The following is a 24,362-nucleotide window of genomic DNA, read 5'->3' as shown; positions in this document are numbered from 1 at the left end:
ACTGCAGTTACTCAGTCTGAGTCCTTCTAAACTAACTCACTCTAAGCCAGGACGCTTGAGACCAGAAATAAAACTATGGCACTGTCTGTCAGATATGGATAGAGTGGCACAAGTATGTTCTGTGCCATCAGAGACACTGGTTCATGACAGGTAGCTGTCAAACTTGCTAATGGTGAAATGTGCTTTTTGTGTCTTTTTCTTGTTATTTTTCGATCTGCATCAGTTTTGCAGTCAGTTGGGAATGAGAGCACCAGACTGCAAGAATAACAAAGGAAAGCAGAGAAACTCCAAACCCTCTAAATGCAGTCTGATCTGACTCAGCAGGCTTAGGAACCAGCAGATTTGTGTCCCTGTGAACTAGCCTGATCTAGCCACAACTCATCACACTGTGGTAGGCGGATGCCTTCATGATGTCCCTGTTGTGGGTAAACCAGCCTACCTTACACCTTCTGACACATATACTCATTGACAACATGACAACTGGTGGGAGGCAGCATTGTGACTTGGCAGCTGTTAGATCTGCCACTGCAAGGCAATTCAAATAGAGCCAATTTGTGCAGTTCTCAGCAGCCTTTTCAGATTGCTTGAGCAAAGAGGAGGACAATAAGGTGTATTCATATTTATTTATTTATTATTATTATTATTATTATTATTATTATTATTTTCAGTCCAAGCCCCTTTGTTTTAGTAGTACTCTGCGGAGAATTCAAAACCTTTCCCTCAGCTGACATTCCTTGGCTTTCTACAGGAATGTGGGTAACAAGAATGAAAATGTCTTTGAGAGGCTGTACTGCCAATTGCCTTCTCTGCAGTCCACTCTTGGATTCTGGCTGTCTGCTGCGATATGTGTCAGACAGCTGAGCATCAGAAACATCTCTAGCTGGCCATACTCATGATAGACAGGTACCGCATGTCACCTTCACTTTCCCTAATACAAGGAGACAGTATCATGAGGAGTGTCAGTGAAGATTTACAGCCCATTGAGATCCCTCTTTCTCTTTCCCAGGAACTAATGTGAGCAATAAAGTACACAAGCTCATGAAACCACATAACTCTTTTTGTCAGCTGTGTCACTTGGATTCAATATATCCCAAACTAGGTGACAGCAGTGTCTGCTATTGTGTGGTGAATGTTCCAAAAAAAACTACAAGCATAGCTCTCACCCTCTCCAAACACAGAAAACAGAATCAAACCTTTGCACACTAGCAAGGCAAGTCTTGCAGATACATTAACCTATTCGCCTTATCTCCTGATTTCAGTATGTTAGCTAGTTCTGCTTCTTTTGCTTTCTTGCGTGCTTTTTTTTTTTTTTTTCCTTATGTCCATTTTCTTTTCTCCAGATACAGAAGAAGCAAAGTGCTGTCACATCATTATAATTCTTGACAACATAATTCCTTTAGGTCAAAAGCAAAGCAGTGTAGCTTTGAGGAAATGAGTATTCCCCTCCTTTCCCTAATGGCAAACTGAAAGCTCCAAAGAGATTTGTCACCTTTGAGAAAATAAAAACCCATGAGTGATTATGGACTTTTGATTAAACTTATTGCAGTGTCTTCTTCTAATATTTTTCAGTACTCTTGCTAGCAAAAATGGCTTCTTAATGTTCATATAGAATGCACAGTAATACAGCTGAGATTAATGGAGACATGAGAAATCATTCACTTATCTGCTGGATGTTGGGACAAATTTGCAAATGTGTACGTATTCTTCCTTTTTGCTGAATTGGACTGTGGTGTTGCCTATCAAAACTGTCTTACCAAAAACTATCAATATATCTTCACTTGTGAGACAGTTGTGAACAAGGAGAATTGTGCTGAGGAAAAAAAACTGTTATGACTTGGCAGGATGTTAGCATTGCCACAGGTAAACTGATTTGTGAAGGCTGATTTCTGTCCTAGTTGTTACTGCAGAGATTGGAGTAGCTACTACGTAGATGACCAGAATTTTTCACAGTACTGCACAGGTTGACAGATGACTTCATGCTAGAAAGGTTTTCTGCTTCCTTGGTGATATTTCAGGTGACATTTATTAGTTAGTAATAATGCAGTGAATTTATACAGGAGATAGCATCTGACTCTTCACACCTGACTCTTCACACCATCTCTGGGAATTTATTCATAGCGTTGCACAGCTGAATCAGTGATCCATTCCAGCAGAATCCACACTACATTGTCCAGAGCTTAGGCATCCTTGTTTAAATCTACGTGAAACCTGAAGAAGCAGAGCAAAATAGTGTGCTGGTTACCGTAAGCAGTGGGTGAGGGAAAGACCAGAAGAGAAGTCTATAAAGGATGAAGAAGGAAAGCACAGAACCATGGAATGGTTAAGGCTGGCAGGGACCTATGGGTCCATCTGGTCCAGCCCCTGCCCAAGCAGTGCCACCCAGAGCAGGTTGCCCAGGACCATGTCCAGGCAGCTTTTGAAGATCTCCAAGGAGGGAGACTCCACAGCTTCTGTGGGCAACCTGTGCCAGTGCTCCATGACATGAACAGTACAGAAGTGTTTCCTGATCTTTAGATGGAACTTAAACTTTTTCCAGGCTGCGCCCACTGCCTCTTGCACTGGGCAATACTACTCTGCTGGGCACTGGAAACACACCATGGCATGTGTTGATGTGTTCCTTAATACAATAAATTGTAATGTAACTGGTCACATGTTGTCTGGAAAGAGTGCCTGTTTTGTTCTTTTTTAACAATGCAGGCTTAAGAAATTCAACAAGAATAAGATGCTTGAAGGTTATATTCTTTCTAGGTCTGGCAGGGTTGGGTGAATATTCAGTTAGCCAACTCTTCTCTCTCACACCTTAACTTGTAGACTATTAAGAACTTTTTAAGACCCAACTATTAAGAACTTTTAAAATATTTTCATATTGAAATATTTTCTCCAATTTTTGTGCATATACAGGCCATTTGCATCTCATTACTGATGCTTTAAGCAAGGGCTGAAATGTGAGGTTTTTGGGGGCTAATGAAATAATATGTTTTCATAAAAATCAAAACAACTGGAAAGGTTTAAATTAGAAAAATGTACTGTATGCTTAGCTAATTATGTTGGGATTTTTGCTATGTTTTTGTTTTCAGTCAGGCACAAGCTAGAAACCTGTGGGCTAGTTCTGCCTTGTTTTTCCTTCTCCATTTAGCAGTATGGGAAAGGAAATTATGGTTCTAATTTTGCTTTATTTTTATTGGGTTTATTCTTTGTACTCATAATTACTATGTTCCATACTGCAGAAGGGTGAAATTATATGCTCATTATGGAATTAATTAAAGTCAGATTAAGTCAATTGATTCCCCTCACCATCCCTGCTGTGCATATACTTTTTGGGGCCTTTTGGCACTGAGGCGTCATTACATTCTCTAATTTCCTCAGGCACTAGGTAGGAACTCCCCCCTCTCAAAAGAAGAAATGCAATTGCACTTGTTCTCAATTCCAGTGCTCCCATTGTGCTTAACTCTTGGCAAATTGCATGAGTCAACCTGAAAGTCAAAGTTTTTTCTTCATTGTTTTTCTTTTTTTCTTGTCAGAGCCCTTCCAGGTGCTGCTTATGAGCTTGTAAACCCTACTGACAGGGATAATTCTGTGTACCACAAGTAAATGAAGTTAACTGTATATTTCACAGTCACTCCTTGGACTGTTCCCCTCAACCTCTCTGCTCATCCTTCCCCTTTGTAATTCCTGAATGAAGTTCAAGAGCCTGTGTCAAACAGATGTCTCCACCCATCCCATTAGGCCTTGAAAGGCAAACATTAGGGCCACTCCTTACAGGGAGAAGACAGTGCTGGTTTCATTGTTTTACCCCAAGCACAGACAGAATCCACCATGGATGACAATAGAAGCAATTCATATTGTAGTGAACATTTTGGGTTTAAAAGGCATCCAAATAAGAAAAATGGGAGAAGAATATTAAAACTCCCTACAGAGGTGTAAATTAAAGCACTAGAATTCTTGAATCAAGACCAAGAAGAACAAAGACTAGAAACAGAATGTGGAAGTAGTGCTTCTACTTTACAGTGTGAAGTTCAAAAAGCAATCAAGCAAACTGGATCTCTCATGATGTGATGCTATAGGCAGAAAAGGCAAGGCCAAAGTTCTCAAGTTCGTGCACCTTACATGGACAGGCTAGTTCATACCGAAATGGAGTGAGCGAGCAGTGGCTGCTCTGCCTTTGGAACTGGAGATATTTAGTACATGTGTAGCTGCTCTTTCCCAAACAGTGTGATCTTTATAGTACGACAAAGTCATAAGGAAGTATATTGAGAATAAAGATGATAAAGTTAAGAATTCATAGAGTATTAAATTACATCTCCAATACAATTAGCCAAAGTTCCCAGCAAGTAAAAGCTTTTTTTGTTGTTTGTTTTCAATAATTGAGGGATTTTTTGCTGTTTAAAAAATAAAAACCAATGAAAAAATATTTAATAGGAGGGATGTCACCTGTATAATAGCAAGCACTTCCCTGCTGTAATTCTTCTGGAGCTATTGATGCAGTGGAAGTGTCTGTATTCTCAAATGATTATTTGTGCAATATCCACCACATAGTTTAGTCCCATATTTTGTTGAGGGTGCATTTTTTATGCTTGTTGTCTTTGCCTTCTTTGTGCTGATCTTTCTATCCTTTTTAAAAAGAATGTTATTCTGCTTTGTACTTGCCAAGGGAGTCATGCAGGTTCATTCTATTTTGTTGAAGTTTCTTTTCTGTTAGAACAGCAGATAGCCACCTACTAATTAAAGTAAATGTGCACACATGAATGTCTCCACAGTGCTTTGTTTAAGATTGATACTTCTCCTGCGGCTATTTATCCTTTTTGATAAGAAAGGTATTTGTGCCCTTTATTCTACTTGCATTGCATCTTATGTTCACTTCGTCATTCTGAATATCATTGGACTGTGGTGAGATTAGTGACCTCTGAACTGTTTTCTCATTTCTGACACTCATTCACTATGTGACTTGTGCAAGTCAGTAACAAGTCAATTGCTGCTTGAATTGGTTGTGGATGATCAGTACTGCTAAAAAAACCACTAAGATGGAGTTTTAAGATAGCTATATAACTTAGCACAAATCATACTAACATAATTGGGATAGCTGAGCATCCTACTTTAAGCTTGCTCAGCTATCTTTGCAAATAAATACCATCAGAATTAATGCTTTAACACTGCTCTCCAACTACTGAGTTGTATATAAAAAAAAAAAAAAAAAAAAAAAAAAAAAGTAATCTTTATGAAAATTGCTTTCCTAGTGAGGTTACTAAGGTGATGAGCTACTTTGGAATAGCCAGTTGTGCTTTCATAATTTTAAGGCAAATATGGCTGGAGATGTCATGAACTTAGTAGGTTTTTCATGGAAAACATTACTGAGATTAAGCAAAGTAGATGTATAATTAGTCTGTTAGTACTACAGACCTATCATTAAGAAAGTTTAATTCAAAGGTAAATTTAATATTTGTTCCAGGACATTAAGGAATTGTGAATCTGACATATACAGGTGGGGGGAATAATTTCAGCCTGCCATTCTGAAACTTAATTTGGTTGTCCATAGGAGTTTTTTTGTTGATGTGACCCCAACTAGTATACTGAAGATTTGTGAGAGATGAGAAAACCCCAGGTCCTCACTTCGCAGATGAGCAACTGAAGTGCATAGTGACTTACTTGTTCAGTCTTGCAGGAAGTCTGTGGTGAACATGGACTTCAGCATAGACTGTGTAATACTTTCTTACCTTGGTGTCTGCTGTCAGTACAGGCAGATGCCCTTAAAAAAAACTGGCACTGCCATTAAGTGCATTTCCATTTCCTAGTCCACCTTTAATTAGGTGCAATGCAGGAGACATTATATTTTTAATTGCTACAAGGTGAGCTGTAGCTTGCAAATGCTAACACTGATTTTCTATTCCTAACCGTTGTGTTTTAGAAAGGGAGGAAAATATGGAGACCAGCAAGTTTCATGAATAACATTTTTAACTGATTCCAGCTGTCAGGTCCTGATTGCTAACGTTCTGTTTCTCTTCAGTATACTTGCATATTTTTTTTTCCCCTTTGCTGGATCATTGATTTATTGTAGTTAATTCTTTTTTTTTTTTCTGCTATTGCTAGCCCAGGAAACACCTGACCGCAAACAAACCTGGCTAGATTCCAGAATTGAAAGACATAGCTCTATGCTAGCAACTTTTCTCAGTGTGGAATGAACACATTTGAGCAACCTGATGTAGCTGATGGTGTCCGTGCCCATGGAATGGGGCTGGAACTAGCGGCTCTTTAGGGTCTGTTCCAACCTAAATCATTCTATGATTCTGTAAAATGAAATTATAACACTAAAGGCATGAAAGTCTGACTTCTGCACTTATGTATGGAGAGATTTATATTCTCTTTTGATGTTACTACAAATGCCACTGGCATGCTGTTCCTTATTTGTTCAGATGATCTTGATGAATGTAGCTAATTGTTCTACTGCTGTTATCTGTTTTAGGATGCCTAATGAGTCTTCATGAAATACCTGAACCATTACCCTTTTAGTTTTTGAAAGGATGCTGTAAGTGAAACTATTAGATCCATCCTTTCAGGTGCTACACTCAAGACTTATAACTCACAATGCAGTATTACGTGAAAGAAGCAATGGAGCTTCTAACAGGAATGGCATAAAGAATAGGTGTGCTTTTATTTTTTAATACTATAAAAATGATCAAACTTTGGGACAAGAGCCATGTAGTGAATCTTCTCTCTTTCCTTCATTTTCCTCCAGCAATATTCCCAGCTGAGTTTGCAAGGACTGGAAGGGTTTAAAGGGAGAAGGAAAGGAAAATTGCCTGAATGGCCAGAGGACTAAAGGGTAGAATTTGAGTTTTGTTTGTACTTTTATGATGCAAAGATGCAGCTGAGCCTCCACTTTTGATTTAGCCCTTTGGACACGGTCAGAAATTTCTCTGTGTTAAAGTGCATTATGGAGATTATTAGCAGATCACTCCTAGAAGAGTTAAAATAGTTCCCTAAATGTGTTCTGGTACAGAAAATAAATTGGATCTCGGAAGAATTTAGCTCTGCTCTTTAGAAAATTGATGATACCTCCTCTGCATAAAGGAGGCCATTTTATTCAGGGATTACAAGGCAGGTGTAAAACAAGTCAACAGAAGACTTGGGAAGCAAATGTATGTTACCTTGCCAGTCAATAGGTTGGAGGACTAAAGTATGTGCAGTAGTTAAATGGATTCTCCAAGGTTTTTGTGGACTATGAGTTCAGGAGACTTGCATGCAGTTGATTATCTGGGAAGAAGACTAGAGACTACACAGATTATATCAGTGTATTTCAATAAAAAGAGAGTGGTTACAAGTGAGCCTTGAAGTTTTTCAAGAAAAATATATGTGTAATTAAAGGACTGCATTTGACAGGTATCTGAACATTAGTTAAACCTGTCAGTACTTCCTCAAATAATTTAATGGTAACAGCAGTAATTAAGTTGGACTGTGCAAGTCTTTTTTTCTCTGTTTGCTTTCTATTACAACTAAGTTTATACCCAGACATAGAGAGGATTGGTTTAAAAACTAAACATTACATTTGGTCTTTCCAGATTTTCTGTAGCTAAAATGAGCTTGATTTTTAAAATAGATATCTTTATGTATCTGTGATTTCTTGACATTAGCCTCTGGATGCTAGCATTAGCTGAACATTTAGTCAACAGCTATAAGTAATGCAAGCATTAACTCTTCAAGGTCATAAAGATCATTCCATTGGCAGTACTCCCCAGTGTAAAATTTAGACATGAGAGGCTTAGAGCTTATTTTTTCTTGTAATATAGCTATACTCTTCTCTGTTCCTATCTGGGGATTGACCTTGGTGATTTTACTTTCTGGGAAAATTGAAGTGTATTGTCTTTACTGCATTTTTACCTCACATATGTCAGTTTCAGAAGTAAAAAATGCCACTTTTTAAAGTAATGAAGCCTTGCATTTGCTAAGGAAAAATCTTTAGGAATAACTCATTAATTTCTGAAGGGGCTCACTGGCTTTATAGAAGTCATATGTGGACAGACTGTGGCTTTAGATACTGAAGTCTTAAAAACTTTCAGATAAAGAAACATAAGCTAGCATTCATATATATATATATATATATATGTATATATATATATAATAGGGTGGCTTTATCTGGATTATAGCTTCCCAAATAATATTTGATATTTCCATAGCTTATTATTGATCTATAAAGTCTGGGAACACCTCAGGAAGGTAGGAGGATGTTAATCACCTCATTTTTATATGCTAAGAAACTAGGTCACATAGTTCATCCATTTCATGAAAAGATTTTCCTTCTTTTGTTCCAAAATAATATATATTTTTTGAACTGTCAGTCAAGACAAGGTGTAAAACCACGTTGCAGGACAAATGGAGTATAAATGGATTTTGTAAATTCTTTCATATCAAAGCAAACATGACCAAAAAAAAAAAAAAAAAAAAAAAGCTTGCAAATGTTTTAAATGCAGCATGGTTCAAAAACTGATAGAACATAAGTTTTGTAAATCACCTTAGTTGCAGCCATCTTCCATATACTGTTCATATTTTTTCACTTGTATGAGAGTTAAAACACAAGAACTTTGCTTAGACTAGAAGTCCCATTTCACCACAGAATGGTCCAGAACTTGGGAGTATGGTAAGTCAAGACATGTGCAAATAGGTGCTTTTAGCACTTTTTGACAGCTCTAATTCTAGTGCTGCTCTGTGCCTTGATAATCTAATGTTAGAGAAGCTTGAGGGCTGCCGTGGTCACAGGAATGAATATGTATCAGCTGGGTGTGAAATAGCTAGCAAGTTCTTTTCTTAGCTCCACATATGCAAAGTTAGCTCTTTCACTGAAACCATCTTCTCTGAACTGATGAGGATGACAACACGTGCAGCTATTCTAGACACTTAAACATTTCTTTTCATTGTAACCTACATTTTATTTTCATCAATCAGAGGCTCATGTGGACATGCAACCATTTCTACTAGCTACAGCTGAGTAGTTGGTTTATAATGACTTTACAAAAAGCCAACAAAAGTGTAGCCAGAGTCATTTTGGATTAACTGTCCTTACGTCAGGTTGTCCTTAACAAATGCTATTCTACTTTAACAGAATTCTGGTCATGCATGTAACATCTTTCTCCCGTTAAAAGGATGGTCTCGACAAAACAGTTACTGCTAGTGCTTTGTCAGGTTTAATCATCGACTTACCATCAGTGTAGCCAATTGACCATGCTAATAAAATTTATGCATATGTTGAAGAAATTGTCTTTTTTTCTATCTTCTCACTCCAGAGGCTCTAGGCATAGCTGTCAGTACAACATATGACCTCCCTGTTGCACAGAACCTGATCAGGATATTTGTATCTTGAAGGAATCCTAATATGTTCAGAGAAATTTATTGTTACAAAAATGAGTACAAACAGCTGTCCTTGTTCTTCCACATTCCACAGTGACTAAGTAAAAAGGTCTGGAGTGCCCCAGCATCTATCTAGAATCGAAGAATGGAAGTCCTTAAACAGAGACAACAAGGAGAGAAAAGATTTTTTAAGTAAAAGATTAGCAAGGAGATAAACTATCTATTAATGACATCAGTATGATGTCTAGGGGGTATCAGAGAGAACTGATTGTGTATTTACCTATTAGAAAGCCCAATTGTTATTCTTACTGTTTACTCTTTTTACATTTTTCTTGGAGCTCCTTTACGGAATGAAATTTTTTGAATACTCCATAAGGGGACACAATTCCATATCCTGATGGGAACTTTTTGGTATATTATTAAAATCCCTAGACGTACAAAGAGTAGAGCAAGGAACAGAATGAAATGAATGAAATCCAGTCCGAGAGGAGCCAGATAGAATGCTGCAGGTCCCAGCATTTAAAAGAGGAATGAGTCCAAGTGCCTCCTGCTAGTGATGGGTTCAGCAAGCCTTTGTTGGTGCTCCAGGAGATTATTTTCAGCTCAGGAACAGTGCTGTTTAGGTACAATGGATTGTAATTTAAATGATCTTGCTAGGGAGAAAAATGGAGCCTTCAAGAGCCAAAAGGGATGTCTTTTACTCACTCCCAAGGTTTAGAACAAGCTGAAAACTGAAAAAACATGGTTTACATTGTCATGTGATACCATCATTAAAAGTTTAGGCAGGTTAATTGGAATGGTAAGCCAGCAGCTAGGAAAACCTAAAGGCAACAATTAATGTGCCTTAAAGCTGTTGAACAGTGGAGAGAGAATTCTTCAGTAGTTGTTAGCTTATTGCCTTTTCATTCTATTTTTGGTAGAGTAAGGAGAGCTACCTTAGGCATCTCAATGTATGACTGTCTGTTCTGACATGGCTTTTATCACCATCATTCAGAGCCCCATGAGGGTAAGTAACCATTTCTCATGATGTATTGCAGAGCAGTCATAACTACCCTGAGGTGACTCTGAGGGCTGAAGCAGAGGTAATGAGACAAGGCAGGCCCATTTTCATCAGAGTTCAGGGAGCGGAAGATGAATCAGTTGGAGTAGTCTCCCCTTAGACAGTACTTTGAAAGGCAGAATATGTTGAAATAAAGGCTCTCAACTCTACCCTTAATCTCAGTGGCCCTGTGTATTAAGCAAATGTGTTACTTTCCTCATTAATCAAATAGAAAAAAAATCAAAGTGTACAGATTATGCAGGGTTAGATTATGTGTTTTATGGAAATCAGGGTTTAGATTTACCATTGTGACTCATGACCTGTATCTCTAGAGTTTCTGCTGTAGTGAGATGACAGCACCATAGTGGTATTCATGCCATGCAGACCGTGCTATTTTAGCAGGATAGATCTTGTTTGTTTTTCCCAGTGGATGGAAATTTTTTTCAGCTTCTGTCCCATGAAGACTTGGTCAGCAGCTGCACTTCAGATCCTATCTTAGTAGTGCACAGTACACAAAAAAAACCTCAGAGCCAATACTGTAATATTAATATTTATAATTTGGATTTTCTCTCTCTCTTTCCCCCTCCTCCCCCCTCCTATTTCTTGTCTTTTCACTACACCAAGTACAGTTCTGCTGCTTAGTTTGCAGAGCCTTCACAGACCCTGGGGCCAGCACAGATTGCAGAAACTCACAGTGGCCAAGTAAGCTGAACACAGGCACCACTTGTAGAACTGAAGTGCAGAGGTATCCTGTGTTCGGTTAAGCATTTCCTCATACTGGCACACTGAATTCCTAAAAACCTCTTTGCTTTCTCATTAATTTCTTAATTCATTGGCATGGCCTGAAATTCCATTTCTGGGATGAGAAGGCTCTTCCTTATATGTTGCTTGGAGCTTTGAGGCCTCTACCAGTTTGTTTACTGCTGGTAGCAGCAGACAGCTACATTTCTGTTCCTCTCAATTAAGATAAGCAATTCTTTTTCATTTATTTCACTCCATTGTACAACTGATTTCTTTTTTTTTTTTTTTTTTTTTTTATTCTAATGCTACACATCTTTATTCTTAAATTTCCATTGCTCGTGTTCTCTTAAAAAATTATCCAGCAAATGTATATATTTGAGATTCTGTGAATTCCATTTACTGAATGGATGATTGGTTTTCCTGGTACAGATGAGGCGCTGGCAGGAGTTACAATGGGAATATTTACCCCTTGCTCCATTCTGACTACTAAATGTAAATGATACGTACACTCAAATGAGCTGTTACTCTCCTTTGAGAGTGCCATATTAAAATTTTATCTCTGCCAATTTATATTCTGACTGAACAAAAACACTGTATATTACTAGTCAAAAATTAAGTAGCTAGTAACTAAAAGACAGTTTGAATACCATTGGATAACAATACTTTTGTGCTACCACAGTTTTGATCATTCTATACTAGCTTACTTGTTGAGGGAGTAGTTAGGACTAGAGGCTGGATCCACATTAGCACTCCAAAAAAAAGAAAAGAAAAAATCACTTCACTTTTAAAACCTTTAGTGCTGTTTTATGTTATGTCTCCAAGATTTTTAAAACCACAGTGCAGTAAATATACTGTTCTAGATTTTCAAAATCTGTCAGAATTTTTTGCTGTAAATACACTATTCCATATTTTGTATGCACATCCACAGCTTTCACAGGTAGGAAGAGACACTTTCCACTGGGGCTAATCTTCAGTATGGGGCTTGGCAATTAGTTAAATGCACAGAGCACTGCAGAATAACCTGAAAAAACAGTCTATATAGTTGTTACATACAGGTAATTCTGTGATACTCAACTTGATTAAGAAGCTGATGAGGCTGACAATTACACAGGGTAAGGGCACCAGCTTTTGTTTGTTTTTCTGAATATCTGAGCACTCGGTACCAGATTTAGCCGGTGTCTGTGCTAACTGAAAACCCCACAGCCTCCACACATCCTTTGCAACCTAAACTTTTGTGATTCCAAATTAGTCTGATGTTCCAACTGTTGTTCTGCTGTAAACACTCACGTAAAATACCTCTAATGCTGTATCTCCTGTATAATCAATTAGAACATCCAAATGTAAGCTGTTAGGATATTTTCCTGTTTTTCTGAGTGCAACATGGCACTTCAATGTAAATGGTAATAACCACAACAATAAAGTTCCATAATAGGCTTCCACTATCAGTGTTGCACCTACAACAAACAGTAGACACTTATATCCTTCTTTTTATGTAGCATTCTTTAACCAATCTTGAAAGCAATCACAAGTGCCAGAGCTGCACTGCTACATGTCATCCTTCAACATTCACTTTCTGTAGCATGTGATAAGCTTCAGAGATTTTTTTTTTCATGGTTTGGTAGCTTCCCCTAAATTTTTCCTTTTAAGATAAATCATTCCTGTATATCAGAGCAATTCACAGTACACTTTTGAAGTATCGGTGATTAGAACGCTCATTCTTTTGCTTCTCTGTGGTGACTACCAGTAATGAAAGAGTTTTCAAAATCCAGCCTTGGTAAGCTGTGGCTTTTCAGTAGTCAAAATCATCATATGTGGAACGTTCAAAACAATCCACACAGTGGCTTAGCACCTTTTGTGAAACACTTTGCTCTCCCCTTGGCTTAACTAGTCCTTGATAGGGATTGCTGGATTTATGTGCTGAGCAGTGAATGCAAAAAGCAATGTGGAGGATCCCTGGAGCTCTCGCCATGAAAAAAAATGTGACTGAGCTCTCAATATGATCTTCTGCAGTAATTAGCTGTTTTTAACTTTATCTACCATATCACAGACTCTGTGTACTATAGAATTTAACATCTCAGCCCATTAACCAATATCCCTGAGCAAGTCAAGATGCCAAAAGACTATTATCTCTCGTCCTTGATTTCCTATCAGCTATACCCAAGGATTATTGAACCAGCAAGCAGATTAACTTTTGTTTGTGATCCTTTGGCAAGGTTCCAGATAATGTAACATCTGAGATGATTTGTCAGGCATATGCACATTTTAAATAGGGGGGGGGGGGGGGAAATCTCCAAACAACCACAAATTAGCTGAAGAACAGAAGGAAAAAAAACATGAATTATTTACAAGCGAACATATGCTCCCTCCCATTCTTTTTTGAGCAAATGACTTGTCAAACACCTTTTTCTAGATGCTTGGAAGTCCTAAGGAAAGTAGTATTGCTGCAAGTGTGTATATATCTTGATGTGTCTAGGCAGGGCAGGGTGCAATACAGTTAAACTTAGCTAAGATGCATTGCAGAGGGAAAACGCACGTTGCAATTACACACTTAGGACTGATGTTTTCCTAATGCTACTTAATCATGTGTCTGAATCTGTGAGCGTATGCTGATGGAAACTGATGGAGCTGTACACATAGATGAGGGTTTGCATGTGAGGATCCAGTCAGAGAACTGAGAAGTATTGTTAGTTGTGAATATTAAAGAGGTTTTTCCATTTTCCCTTAGCTAGCTCTTTTGTCAGGAAACAATGTTATGTGGTTACTTTTCCAAGCTGGGTAATAGTTTTTGAAGTTCAGTGTTGAATAGTCTGAAGTTCCTCAAGGACTTAGAGGCCCCACATTCAGTGTATTTGAAATAACATTTAAAGAGAGGTAGTGAGAAGCACCAAAGTCACAGATTTTCCTGGAGAACTGGAATCCTTATTCCCACTTCTACAGAGGTATCTGGCTTAATTTTTTATACAGTGTCTGAACTTAATCTCAAAAGATGTATTCTGAAATATGCCCACATAGCACAATGACAGGCTGTACTAGTGTGACCAAACTAATCAGTGGGACAGACAGCATAAAACAAGCCACAGCACTGGGTCATACAGAGAAACTGCCCTGGGTCCTTGTAGCAGTATAGCCATGTTAACACGGAGTTCTGCTCAAATTAATTAGCTCTGTCTCTTAACGGGGTGGTTTTAAGTGCTACTTTACTATTTAGAGTTCCCAAGCCAGCTCATTTGGCACTAATATAGAGTCTCCGGGTGATGCTCAGCTCGTGCTGTACACATGCCTACTAGGTATCTCGGAAAATTCTGCTTTTAATCCACTACACTGCAGATTCCCAGGCTGTGAAGCAGAGAAGGCAAAAATGGAATAGTGCACCTTATCTTTGGTTAACTTCTCTTTCATATGTTCATACAGAGTCTATGTAAATAAAAGGTATTGCTATTAAAGAAAAAAAAAAAAAAAAAAAGAAAACAAAACAAAAACCAGCCAACAGATAAAGGCTATGTAGCCATACTTATCTATAGCAAGTTTCTCCACAGCTGCTCAAGACCTGTCATCATCTTTCAGTAGATTTGCTGCTAGCAAAGCACTTACATTTTTCTGCTTTTCTGAAGGCTTTGTTGTGTGTGCCAGTAATTACAATTATTCTAGTAATGACAGCCCTGTAAATGACATCCTAGAGTTCTCAAAACTCGCTATCATAGCCAACAGCTATCTTAGCACAAGCACCACATGTTCGCTCTCCCAAGGGAAATGTCAGTCAAGTTCCGTTCTTGCACTTTTCCGTCTTATGTATGTCAGCAGACGTGTGCGCACACATGTGTGTGTGTAGCTCCTGGGAACTGACAGAACAGGTGCCCCAGGAGCATCCCACAGCAGAGCTCCACAACAGGTACCAAACGGAGTCTCAGATTCTCCTCTCTCTGATGGCCACGTACTCCACCTGTTTCTTGTTGCCTGCATCTGGCTCTGGGAGATGTAGGGACCTGTTTTTCATTAGAACTGTACAAGCTGCATCTGACAGCCGGTTTCTACAAACCTGGGGAGCCCTGTCCGATCTATCGGTAAGCATTTGGTATCATAAATGTGCTGACGTAGTTGTAACGTGAAAAAAAAATAACTGTCAAATTACATCAAATGTTTTTCTAAAATAAAATTAAAAAAAAAAAAAAAAAGAAAAGAAAAAAAAGAAGAAAAAAAAAAAGTGATATTTTGATTCTTCCTATCTTGGTTTAAATAGGATCAGCAAGTGGCCCTAGGGTAAACCTGATTTCAGATTATACATTGGTGATCACCCTGTGCTTTCAACCAGATCACACTCATTTCAGATTGCTAGTGAAACAATGGTGAAAATAAGTTTTCTGTGAGAGAATACAGAGTCCATATGATGCTTCATGTGCTGTGTGCAGCACTCCCAATTACAGGATAGCACCCAGTGTTGGAACAGAGCAGAGCTTTTCACATGGGCACTCACCATAAGATCGAATCATAATGGTTTGCATAAGCTATATATATTTACTTTGGACATTTGATTAAAACCACTCCAAGAATAAGAAGAATCACTGTAAGAAGCAGAGACATTGGGCCTAAATGTTTTGTGTAGTTTTAACAGCACTGAAATAGTTCACAAATTCCAATGTACCTTGCTGTGTTTTTCTGCATTTCCTTAGGGCAGAACTTCCAAGGTTAGGTAATTGTTTACAAATGTTGCAGAAGACAGCTTAATGTCAGTCAGCACACTCAGGTGAAATTGGATTTGTCTTTCTAAACAAGGAGCTGAAACTCAAAGTGGTAATCAACCACCTTTTGGTTATATATGTCTCTAGTGTTTATTGTTTCAGCGATGATGGGTAGGCAGCTGGAATGAGCAAAAAAGTGCAGAGCCATCAGTCTTGTCCAAGGATGTCCTAGGAAGCTTGCATCTCTTTCCTCTCATTTTAAAATCATGCAAGATTGCAGAGTAGTGGAAACAAGCAAAGGAAAATAAAAACGGTTCTTCTGAAAGCTTACATATATAGTTTTCAAAAACGCCCTCCTGACTGGTCCTAGGGGATCCTATTTCAAATTCCCCAGAAGAAGGACAAGCTGTATGGTGTACAGAATCTGCTGTCTTGTGATGACACCAAACAGAAAAAGTAAGCTGCGAGCCTTCCTTACAGTAGACCAGGTTCTTCACAGAAGGAAGATGGCATACATTGCTATACTGGTAAATGGGCAGCAGTCTGAATGGAGGGTGCTTACAACAACAGTTTTGATGTCTGGATTTTATATTATTTTTTCTCAAATTTCTTTATACTTCCAGCAAGGTTATCATTTCTATTATTATTCAAAGTGACACTATTACTGTTTCTCTCCAGCAACCAGGATGTGAGGGATGAGGAAGAAGAAAGCTGTGGTAGAACCCATAACACAAGTCCATCTTCACCTAGGAGTGAGCTTAGAAACTTCCTTTGTTACTCGGTATTTTACAGGTCGCCATAAAGGTTTTTTACTGAAGCAGTAATTGTAACAATGAATTTTGAATTTATGGAGTGCCAGTGCAAAGAAGATCCTAGCATAGCACAAATAATTAGTATTATGCACTTGCTCATATTCTTAGACCCTGCTTTTTGTATTTTCTAGCATTTTGACCCACTCATGTTCCATACTCTCTGTGTTTGTCCTTTGACATGATATACACCAGTTCCTTGGACTTGCTTGTAGGTCTTTAGTCTGGCTCCTAATACTGCTCAAGCTGTGCTTATAAGAAAATCTTCTTAGATCTTTCTTAGAAGCTGCTTCGCCCTATTCCTGACAGTGACTGTGACTCTTGGCTCCTGCTTCTACTTTTTCCAACCAGTAAGAGACCAGTAAGAATTACAGTCATAAACCCTGAGGAATGAACATCATTCCTGTGTTTTCTTTCTGAATAATGTCTGCTGCATTATAATTCCATTAACAGCTCAGAGATCATAGGCAATAAGCACTGCTTTTTATTATCAGTTCTTTTATTTTGTAGGCTTTTTTATTTAACATCTTCTACCATCCAATTGGGTACATATTCTATTGTTTTTATATCATTTTATTCTGAGATGAGCATGCTAAATGCTTTAATCAGTAATTATGAATTCCTTTACTTTTTGATGCTTTCCAGTTAGGTATTTTTCTGGCTCATATGTCTCCATGTACACTTTGAATTGCTTCACTCTGAGCTCCCAGCTAGACTCGAACTTTATTTTTGTCAATCTATGTTGTGAAAAGACTATATGGCACCTTTTTTTCTCACACTTCTTTCCAAAAAATCAGTCAAACTTTATTCATTTGTCACTGTATTTTTCTCTTCCTTATGCTACAACTTTCAGGAGAAAAAAAAAATCTTCTCATTTTCTAACAGCTTACTTCGCTTGCAGTATTGTATGTGATAAGATTTTCTGACTGAACTAAAAGTTTCCACTTCAATTCCTTTTAAAGTGCTGCAGTAAAATCTTAAGAAATGGAGATTTTTAACATCCTGCAACTCTTATTACTTGTCTGCTTCATAGTTTCTCATTCTTTTCCAACAATTAGGCTTCATCACGTTTTACCACTGCAAGTTGTCTTTCCCACTGATGCCTTATATCTCAGTGGTTTCATTCCTTTTTCTTCCCTATCTTCCCAATTTTGTCATCAAGTTTTTATATCAGTACAGCTTTCACACACTTGTACTTAATTATCCCTTGGAGACATTCAGTAATATTTTTGTGACTTAATATTCGTTTTGCTCATACAACTTCAGGTAGCTTTAGCAATTTAATCAGTATCTTATATGTCTCTTACTGTCCACAGAACTCCATTGACATCCCACAAATTGTTTGTTTATATCAGTAATGTCATCCAAAGAAAAATACATATTCTGACATTGCTGACACTGACTTGTACAATTATTTTTCAGTTATCAATTTTATTACTGTATTTCTAAGCTGTATGTGTTAAATAAATAAATAAATAAAATAAAATAAAAAGATTTTGTAAAGCTGAATTGGATCGAAAAATTGCACTTCAAAAGTTATCCCACTTCTTTTGGCTAACTCAGGCAATCTGTTCCTTTAACAACTACCTTTTTTGAGGATGTGACCTCTTCCATACACCATTACATTGGACTGCTCTGCTTCATTTCATTGCTGCCTGCGTGTATGCATACAAAGTCTGGTATGGAGTCCAGCTGTAATGATGCAATTCCTAATTCAAGTGCAACATTGCTCTTAATTTCAGGGTATCTTGTTTGTTTGTGAATCAACCATAGCTAGGCTGGTTCCTGTCACTGTACCAGTTTCAGGTTTTGCTACCCCTTGTAGAGGTAATGAAAACAGATTTCTTCCGTGCAACCCACATCTTCCTGCTGATTCTAATAATTGAGGCAAAGTGTACCAAATACCAGGGGGAACATAGCTGGACTTCAGGATAAAGAAGCCAACAAGTATTTTTGTGTGTAATGAAGAAGAAAACATTAGCATCAGTAAATATGAACACTAATACTTTGAAACCCACTCACATATCTTAGGGAAGAGACTGAAAAGACACTGAGGAGGCTGCAGTGACAGATACGGGGGTTTCAAGATATGACAGACAGGTTGTTATGAAGGATCCTAATTGAGCTTGATGGCCTAGTAAATAGCAACCAAATATTGCAAACCAGGGGGAAAGCACTGAAATAGGTGGTTTATTCAATTTCTTTTTGTTCTTCACTGTTCTTTGCAAATTGCCATCTGATATGGACTCACTCCATGCATTACTAGTCAGAATTAATAACAGCCAAATAGTAACCTTCTAGAAGGAGATGAACTTCATCTTCTCTAATATACTTTGCTTGTCTCTGTAAGGCAAGAAAGCAAAAATTTACTTACGTATGTTTATGAGGCAGCTAAATGGACAACTGTTTCTTCTAGGATATTTATTTAGCATGTGACCATCAGAATAATGTCTAGTCCTGAAGTTCTAAAAAACAAATTAGACAGAAGGAACAACACGTGCTAAAATAACATACTTTGGATCCGGTATTCACAGGATAAAAACTGTAAGGCAATGAAATTCCATTCCACAGGAGACAAGGCCCTTTCAGAGTCATACTTTATCATGCATGAAAGTTAATTCTCTACATTTCAAAATTTTCCATTAAAAAAATAATTCTTGACCTCTCGATTTTAGGTCTTTTGCACCATCGTATGACATACAATATGAATGTATTTGAAACAAATTACTTTAAAATACAACATTAAAACAGGTTGTTTACCTTTCATGATGGCTTTTCTCTAGAGCAAAAGGTTGCCATCATTACAGTTTTACAGGATCGGTAGTTGCTATAAGTTGACGTGTACATTCCAGTGCAATATGGTTTCCTCAAAGCGTTAACACTCAGCTCTACCAGACATTATAGATATTCAAACAGTGATATACAGTTTCTTGATAAATGTCAAGAAATGAAGAAGCTATAAAGAACAGACAACAGAAGCATTTTAGTATTGTCCAGTTTGGTGAACTCATTTTGGAAAACTTTGTGGCATCAACTTATTTTACCTGTAAATAGAGCAAGTATCAACTTATAAAAACAGATCTTAAAACTGAGCATCTAATAGTGTACAGAATAGAGGCTTTTTTTTTTTTTTTTTTTTTTTTTTTTTCCCCAATTAAAACACGTGTATCAAGGGCAGATTTCTAGTTTCTTTTCCGCATGGGATCACTGAATATGAACATAAGATTTTGCCTGTATGTTTTATTTTTTTTAATTGAAATTTCACTAAGTCTGAATCCCCTTTCCATTAAAAATAAATAAATAAATAAAATCAATCCATCAAACTCTGGAAATATCAAAGTAATACAATTGAAATAATTTTTGAAAATATGATTCTGAGGAAGAAAACAATGAGATGAAAGAAATGTGCTGTAATTTATTGTCTCATAAATCTCACAAGTCAGTAATGAAAACCTGGAGTAACAGAAATCAGTATTAGACCCTCCACTTGTAAACCTTATCCCTTTTTTTCTGACACTGGCTTATGTATGATATTTTGGTTTTGATGTTTAATTGAATATGTTACATGAACTGTAAAAGCTTTTGAGTTGTAGGAAAAAAGCCGGGGATAAACGTTTGTCATTTAACAGTGCTAACACTGAATGCTAATCGTGGCTTCCCCCAGCTAAGTCCACATGCTGCTTGTTTTAATTATGACTAGGAATGCACTGTAAACTGAGGTTTTATCTTCTATAATCATTTATTAAATTAGTTCATAGCATCTGCATTTGTCTTTAAGGTTTTAAATAAAGCCAGTGGAAGCTACCAGTTCAGCAGGTTTCTCCTGAAATAAATTTTAACTGTAATGAACTGGGAATGAGATGCAATAGGAAGGACATGTACTTGTGCTGTTTGTGGAGATTGGTAACCTTCAGAAAATCACATATTCCTAAATAAATGAGGGTTGCAGTTGTACTTCCCCTTGTTAGCACTGCATCTGTAACGGGGTCTGGGCATCTTTTCAGCTTATTGCAGTACAACATCAGGTCTTGATGACAGGTGGGGATTAACTTTTCACAGTTTTAGAGTAGCCTCACTTATAAAACCTTTTCCTGATAGCTGATGCTAAGAAATCCTGTTTCTTTTGCATGCAAAGCTTGTCAAACATTTGTGCATCCTTCTTTCACTTGTATCTTCACATGGCAAAATCTACTCCAAAACCAAGTCCAAAGGTTATAGCTGTAAAGCATATACAATAGCATCATGCTCATATGTTTACAACTCATGTCACAAATAGAAACTATGATAGTTAAATGCTGTACAAATTCGTGAGTGGTGTCATGCAGCTCGTGCAGGTATTTTTAGGCATTAACTAGCCACTTCATTTGTGCAACTGCTAGCTAGCTGCTATTGTCTGCTATTGATAGAAGAATCTGATAGTTTGAGATGTGCCTCCTTTATCCTTTCCTTATCTTTCTCTGGCAGTTTTTTAAAATGAAAACAGACTTGTCACTGTTGACAAAAATGCAAGAATTCTGATATTTTCATCTTTCTGGAAACATGTTGTATACTTAGCTCTTTCCCAACATAATTCATACCTAGTCTCCTGAAATCTTTTGTATGGTAATACAGAATGCAGCTTGTGCATTTACCGCAGCATCCTTTTGGTGTACTGCATGTCAACTAGCTCCAGTCTGCAAAAGGTAGTATTTTCAGAGAGTCTGGAATTAGCCTCTGTGGTGTTTAGTTTTTGTTTTTGTGTGTTTTTTTTTTTATTTATTTATTTATTTATTTTTCTTTTTTTTCTTTTTTTTTTTTTTATCTTTGGAAATGGAGCAGCATTAAATACTTCATGTACTGTAACTGGCTCTTCCACTCCTTTCAGACCCCTTGCATTTTTAGATGAAGCATTTGACTGATCACTTGTTTAGTTATTTGCTGATTATGATTATCTAATGAAGTTAACAGCTTCCTAATAATTGTTGCAATTGGATTTTGCACTTTCCCATTTGGTATATTACTTTTTTATATCACTTATCATTTCTCAGGCAAATCCCATTTAATTATACTGTTTCAAGCAAAGGGCAATGTACCTTGAAATACAAGCTGGCAGACAAAACACACAATGAAGATACAGAACCATGTTTTTCTCATCTGTGTTGTGGTTTTTTGTTTTTTTTTTTTTTTTTTTTTTCCAGCAGTGTAGGGCAACCTTCAACCACCTAGACACTCCACTCATAATAAAAGAAACACTCTTGGGATTTTTAAAACTGCAAACAATGACAGATCTGAAATAAAAAATACTTTGTTTAACACAACTATTTCACCATAAATGGCAGTTCTGTGAATTTCCCCTTCTCTCCCATTGTAGCTTCAACTTGCTTGCAAGAAAAAAATGGACCTTTACCTCCACTGGTAAAAGTCATTTCCTGATTCTGCCTTTCAGTCCTTAGGTAATCTGTTGAATTCATGGAATTTAACTAACAAGATATTAAAAAAAAAAAGAAAAAAAAAAAAAGTGTATTTTCCTCAGAAACTGGTCCAAATCCAGCAACTTTTTTTCAACAGCATGATTAGTTCTAATCAGAAACACTATCAAACTCCAAAGCATTTTGCATGCTCAAAAGCAAAACATTCTGATTTGCAAAAAGTACAAGCTAAGAATGTATTTTTTTTTTTGAGTTTTAGGTGAAAGACTCTAGCCTAAAAGTTTAGCCAAACATATGAGTCTTTTTAATTTTCACATTTTGATCTTCTATGCCCAAGATATTAATCATCATTTTCATCCAACAAAACTTTTTTTCTATGTTATGTCAGCTTAATTTGATATAAAATTTAAACTATATAATACATAATACATAATACATTGCTTACTGTTTGAAGGCATGATAAGCTAGAAGACAAATCATCTCTGTGGAATCAAAAAAGTAAACAAAGGTAGTTAAAAAAGCCTTACACCATTACTCTTTCTTTGTATAAGTGGAAATTGTATTTGTTATCACAAACCAGATGAGTAGGAATTTTGCTAAAGATCTAAACAGAGAAAATAATTTCAGAAAATTGAAAAATTCAAAATGGATGAATTTCATAATTGTCATTGCCATTGTTATTTTTTGTCTGGCAACCAACTAGTTGCTGAAAGATAAACAGCATTTTGTAAGTCCAATGCTGACAAATGCTTACATTTGTCAGTAAAAACTTGTCCCTTTTTTTTTCTGAAACATGATGACAATAGCAAAAAATCCCATTACAGACCTGTCAGTCATAATAAGATGCATTAGGTTGAATTGACGTAAAACACAAATAAAAGCATTTCACAACAGCTACAGAAAATTAAAGTGTCTTCTGCCACATAGAAGGCCTTTCTGCCTCACCCATGTCTTTGTTAATGAAAGCACATTTAGGAGGTGAGATTTATTACGGGAGCAAGTTAAAGAAAAGTACTTGTCAGTTTGATGGAGGATGTTATTTGTGAAACAAAACCAGAGCATGGCATAAGCTGCAAGTAACTGAGGAAGGACCAACCCTGCATGGGTAATAGGTATATTATGGGAATAAGTGTGCCTACATGGTAATGGGTATATCTCTTCTAGTTTATGTAAATAATTTGATCTTCCTGGACCTAGAGGTAACAAAAAATTGGATGAACCAGAGGAATCGTCTGTGTGGAGCATGTGTTTTCTATAATCCTTACCAAGTACACCTTGCCATGGGTGAGAAAGTACATTATTCAAGATGGCATAGCCAACATCATCTTGGTAGAAAAAGACTTCTTCCTATGTGAAAAGGACTGTGGAGTATATCACAGCTTTTGCACAGACGAACAAGTTGTTTGGTCATTTGCTGGAGCATTTGAACATTTGTTATCGGTTATTGCCTCTCTGAGTCAGATCAGGCCGGTCCTGAGCCTTGGCTTTTATAGTCACTAGCAGTACTTAGCTGGATTTCCAGACCTACAACTTTCATCACAATACAAAGCTCTGCAAGACAAGCAATTATATTTTAGAACTAATTTCCAGTTTGTATAGAAGACTGTTGTACTGATTTTTCACTTGTTTATGAGTTTATAGAGAACCTGTTTCTGATTAGAAATCTGAAATCCTTCTGAGTAGATGTATCGATTTTATCAGAAGTCTATCTTCTATGAATGTTCTTGATTTAATGGTTTATCAAAAACAATCACAAAGGCTTTGTCAGTGTGAAAGAACTACCTACAGAGTGGAAGAGAGAGGAAGGGAACTATTTCTTAACAAAAAACAGTTTAGATTGAATTTCAGTCTAGCTGGAGACTATATTCATGTATTAATGAAAAAAATTATGAAGACAGAGCATGCAGATGATTAACTGATATAAAGATGCATCTCTGCTCTATTTTTCCTGTAAGTCAATCAGGAGAAATATAAGTAGGACTCAAATTTTTACTGCAGTCATAAAATTTTAAGATGCAACTTGCCAGATACTTTCAATCATGAGAGGGGAAAAAAATTAAGAACACTTTCTTCTAATCTAAATAAAAAAAGGTGTCTAAACTAACACAAAACTGGCAGTGTAAATAACTAGAAATAAGTCTCAGTCATGCATATTTACATTATTGCAGGGCCACAAATCTGATACATGTGTATTGCCCATGAATTCTGATTATTTTTTTTTTTTTGCCATCTTGCAATTATACATTTAGTTTTATATATCTTCTCATTGACATGTTTTAAAAGGCAATAAAATCTTTACTGTGAAAAAAAAATAAATCTGTTTTTAAAATATATGCTTTCTGTGTGTGCATAT

Source organism: Aythya fuligula, chromosome 5 (assembly GCF_009819795.1).
Source record: "Aythya fuligula isolate bAytFul2 chromosome 5, bAytFul2.pri, whole genome shotgun sequence".
Lineage (NCBI taxonomy): Eukaryota > Metazoa > Chordata > Aves > Anseriformes > Anatidae > Aythya > Aythya fuligula.
Note: the sequence above shows the minus strand (reverse complement) of the source record.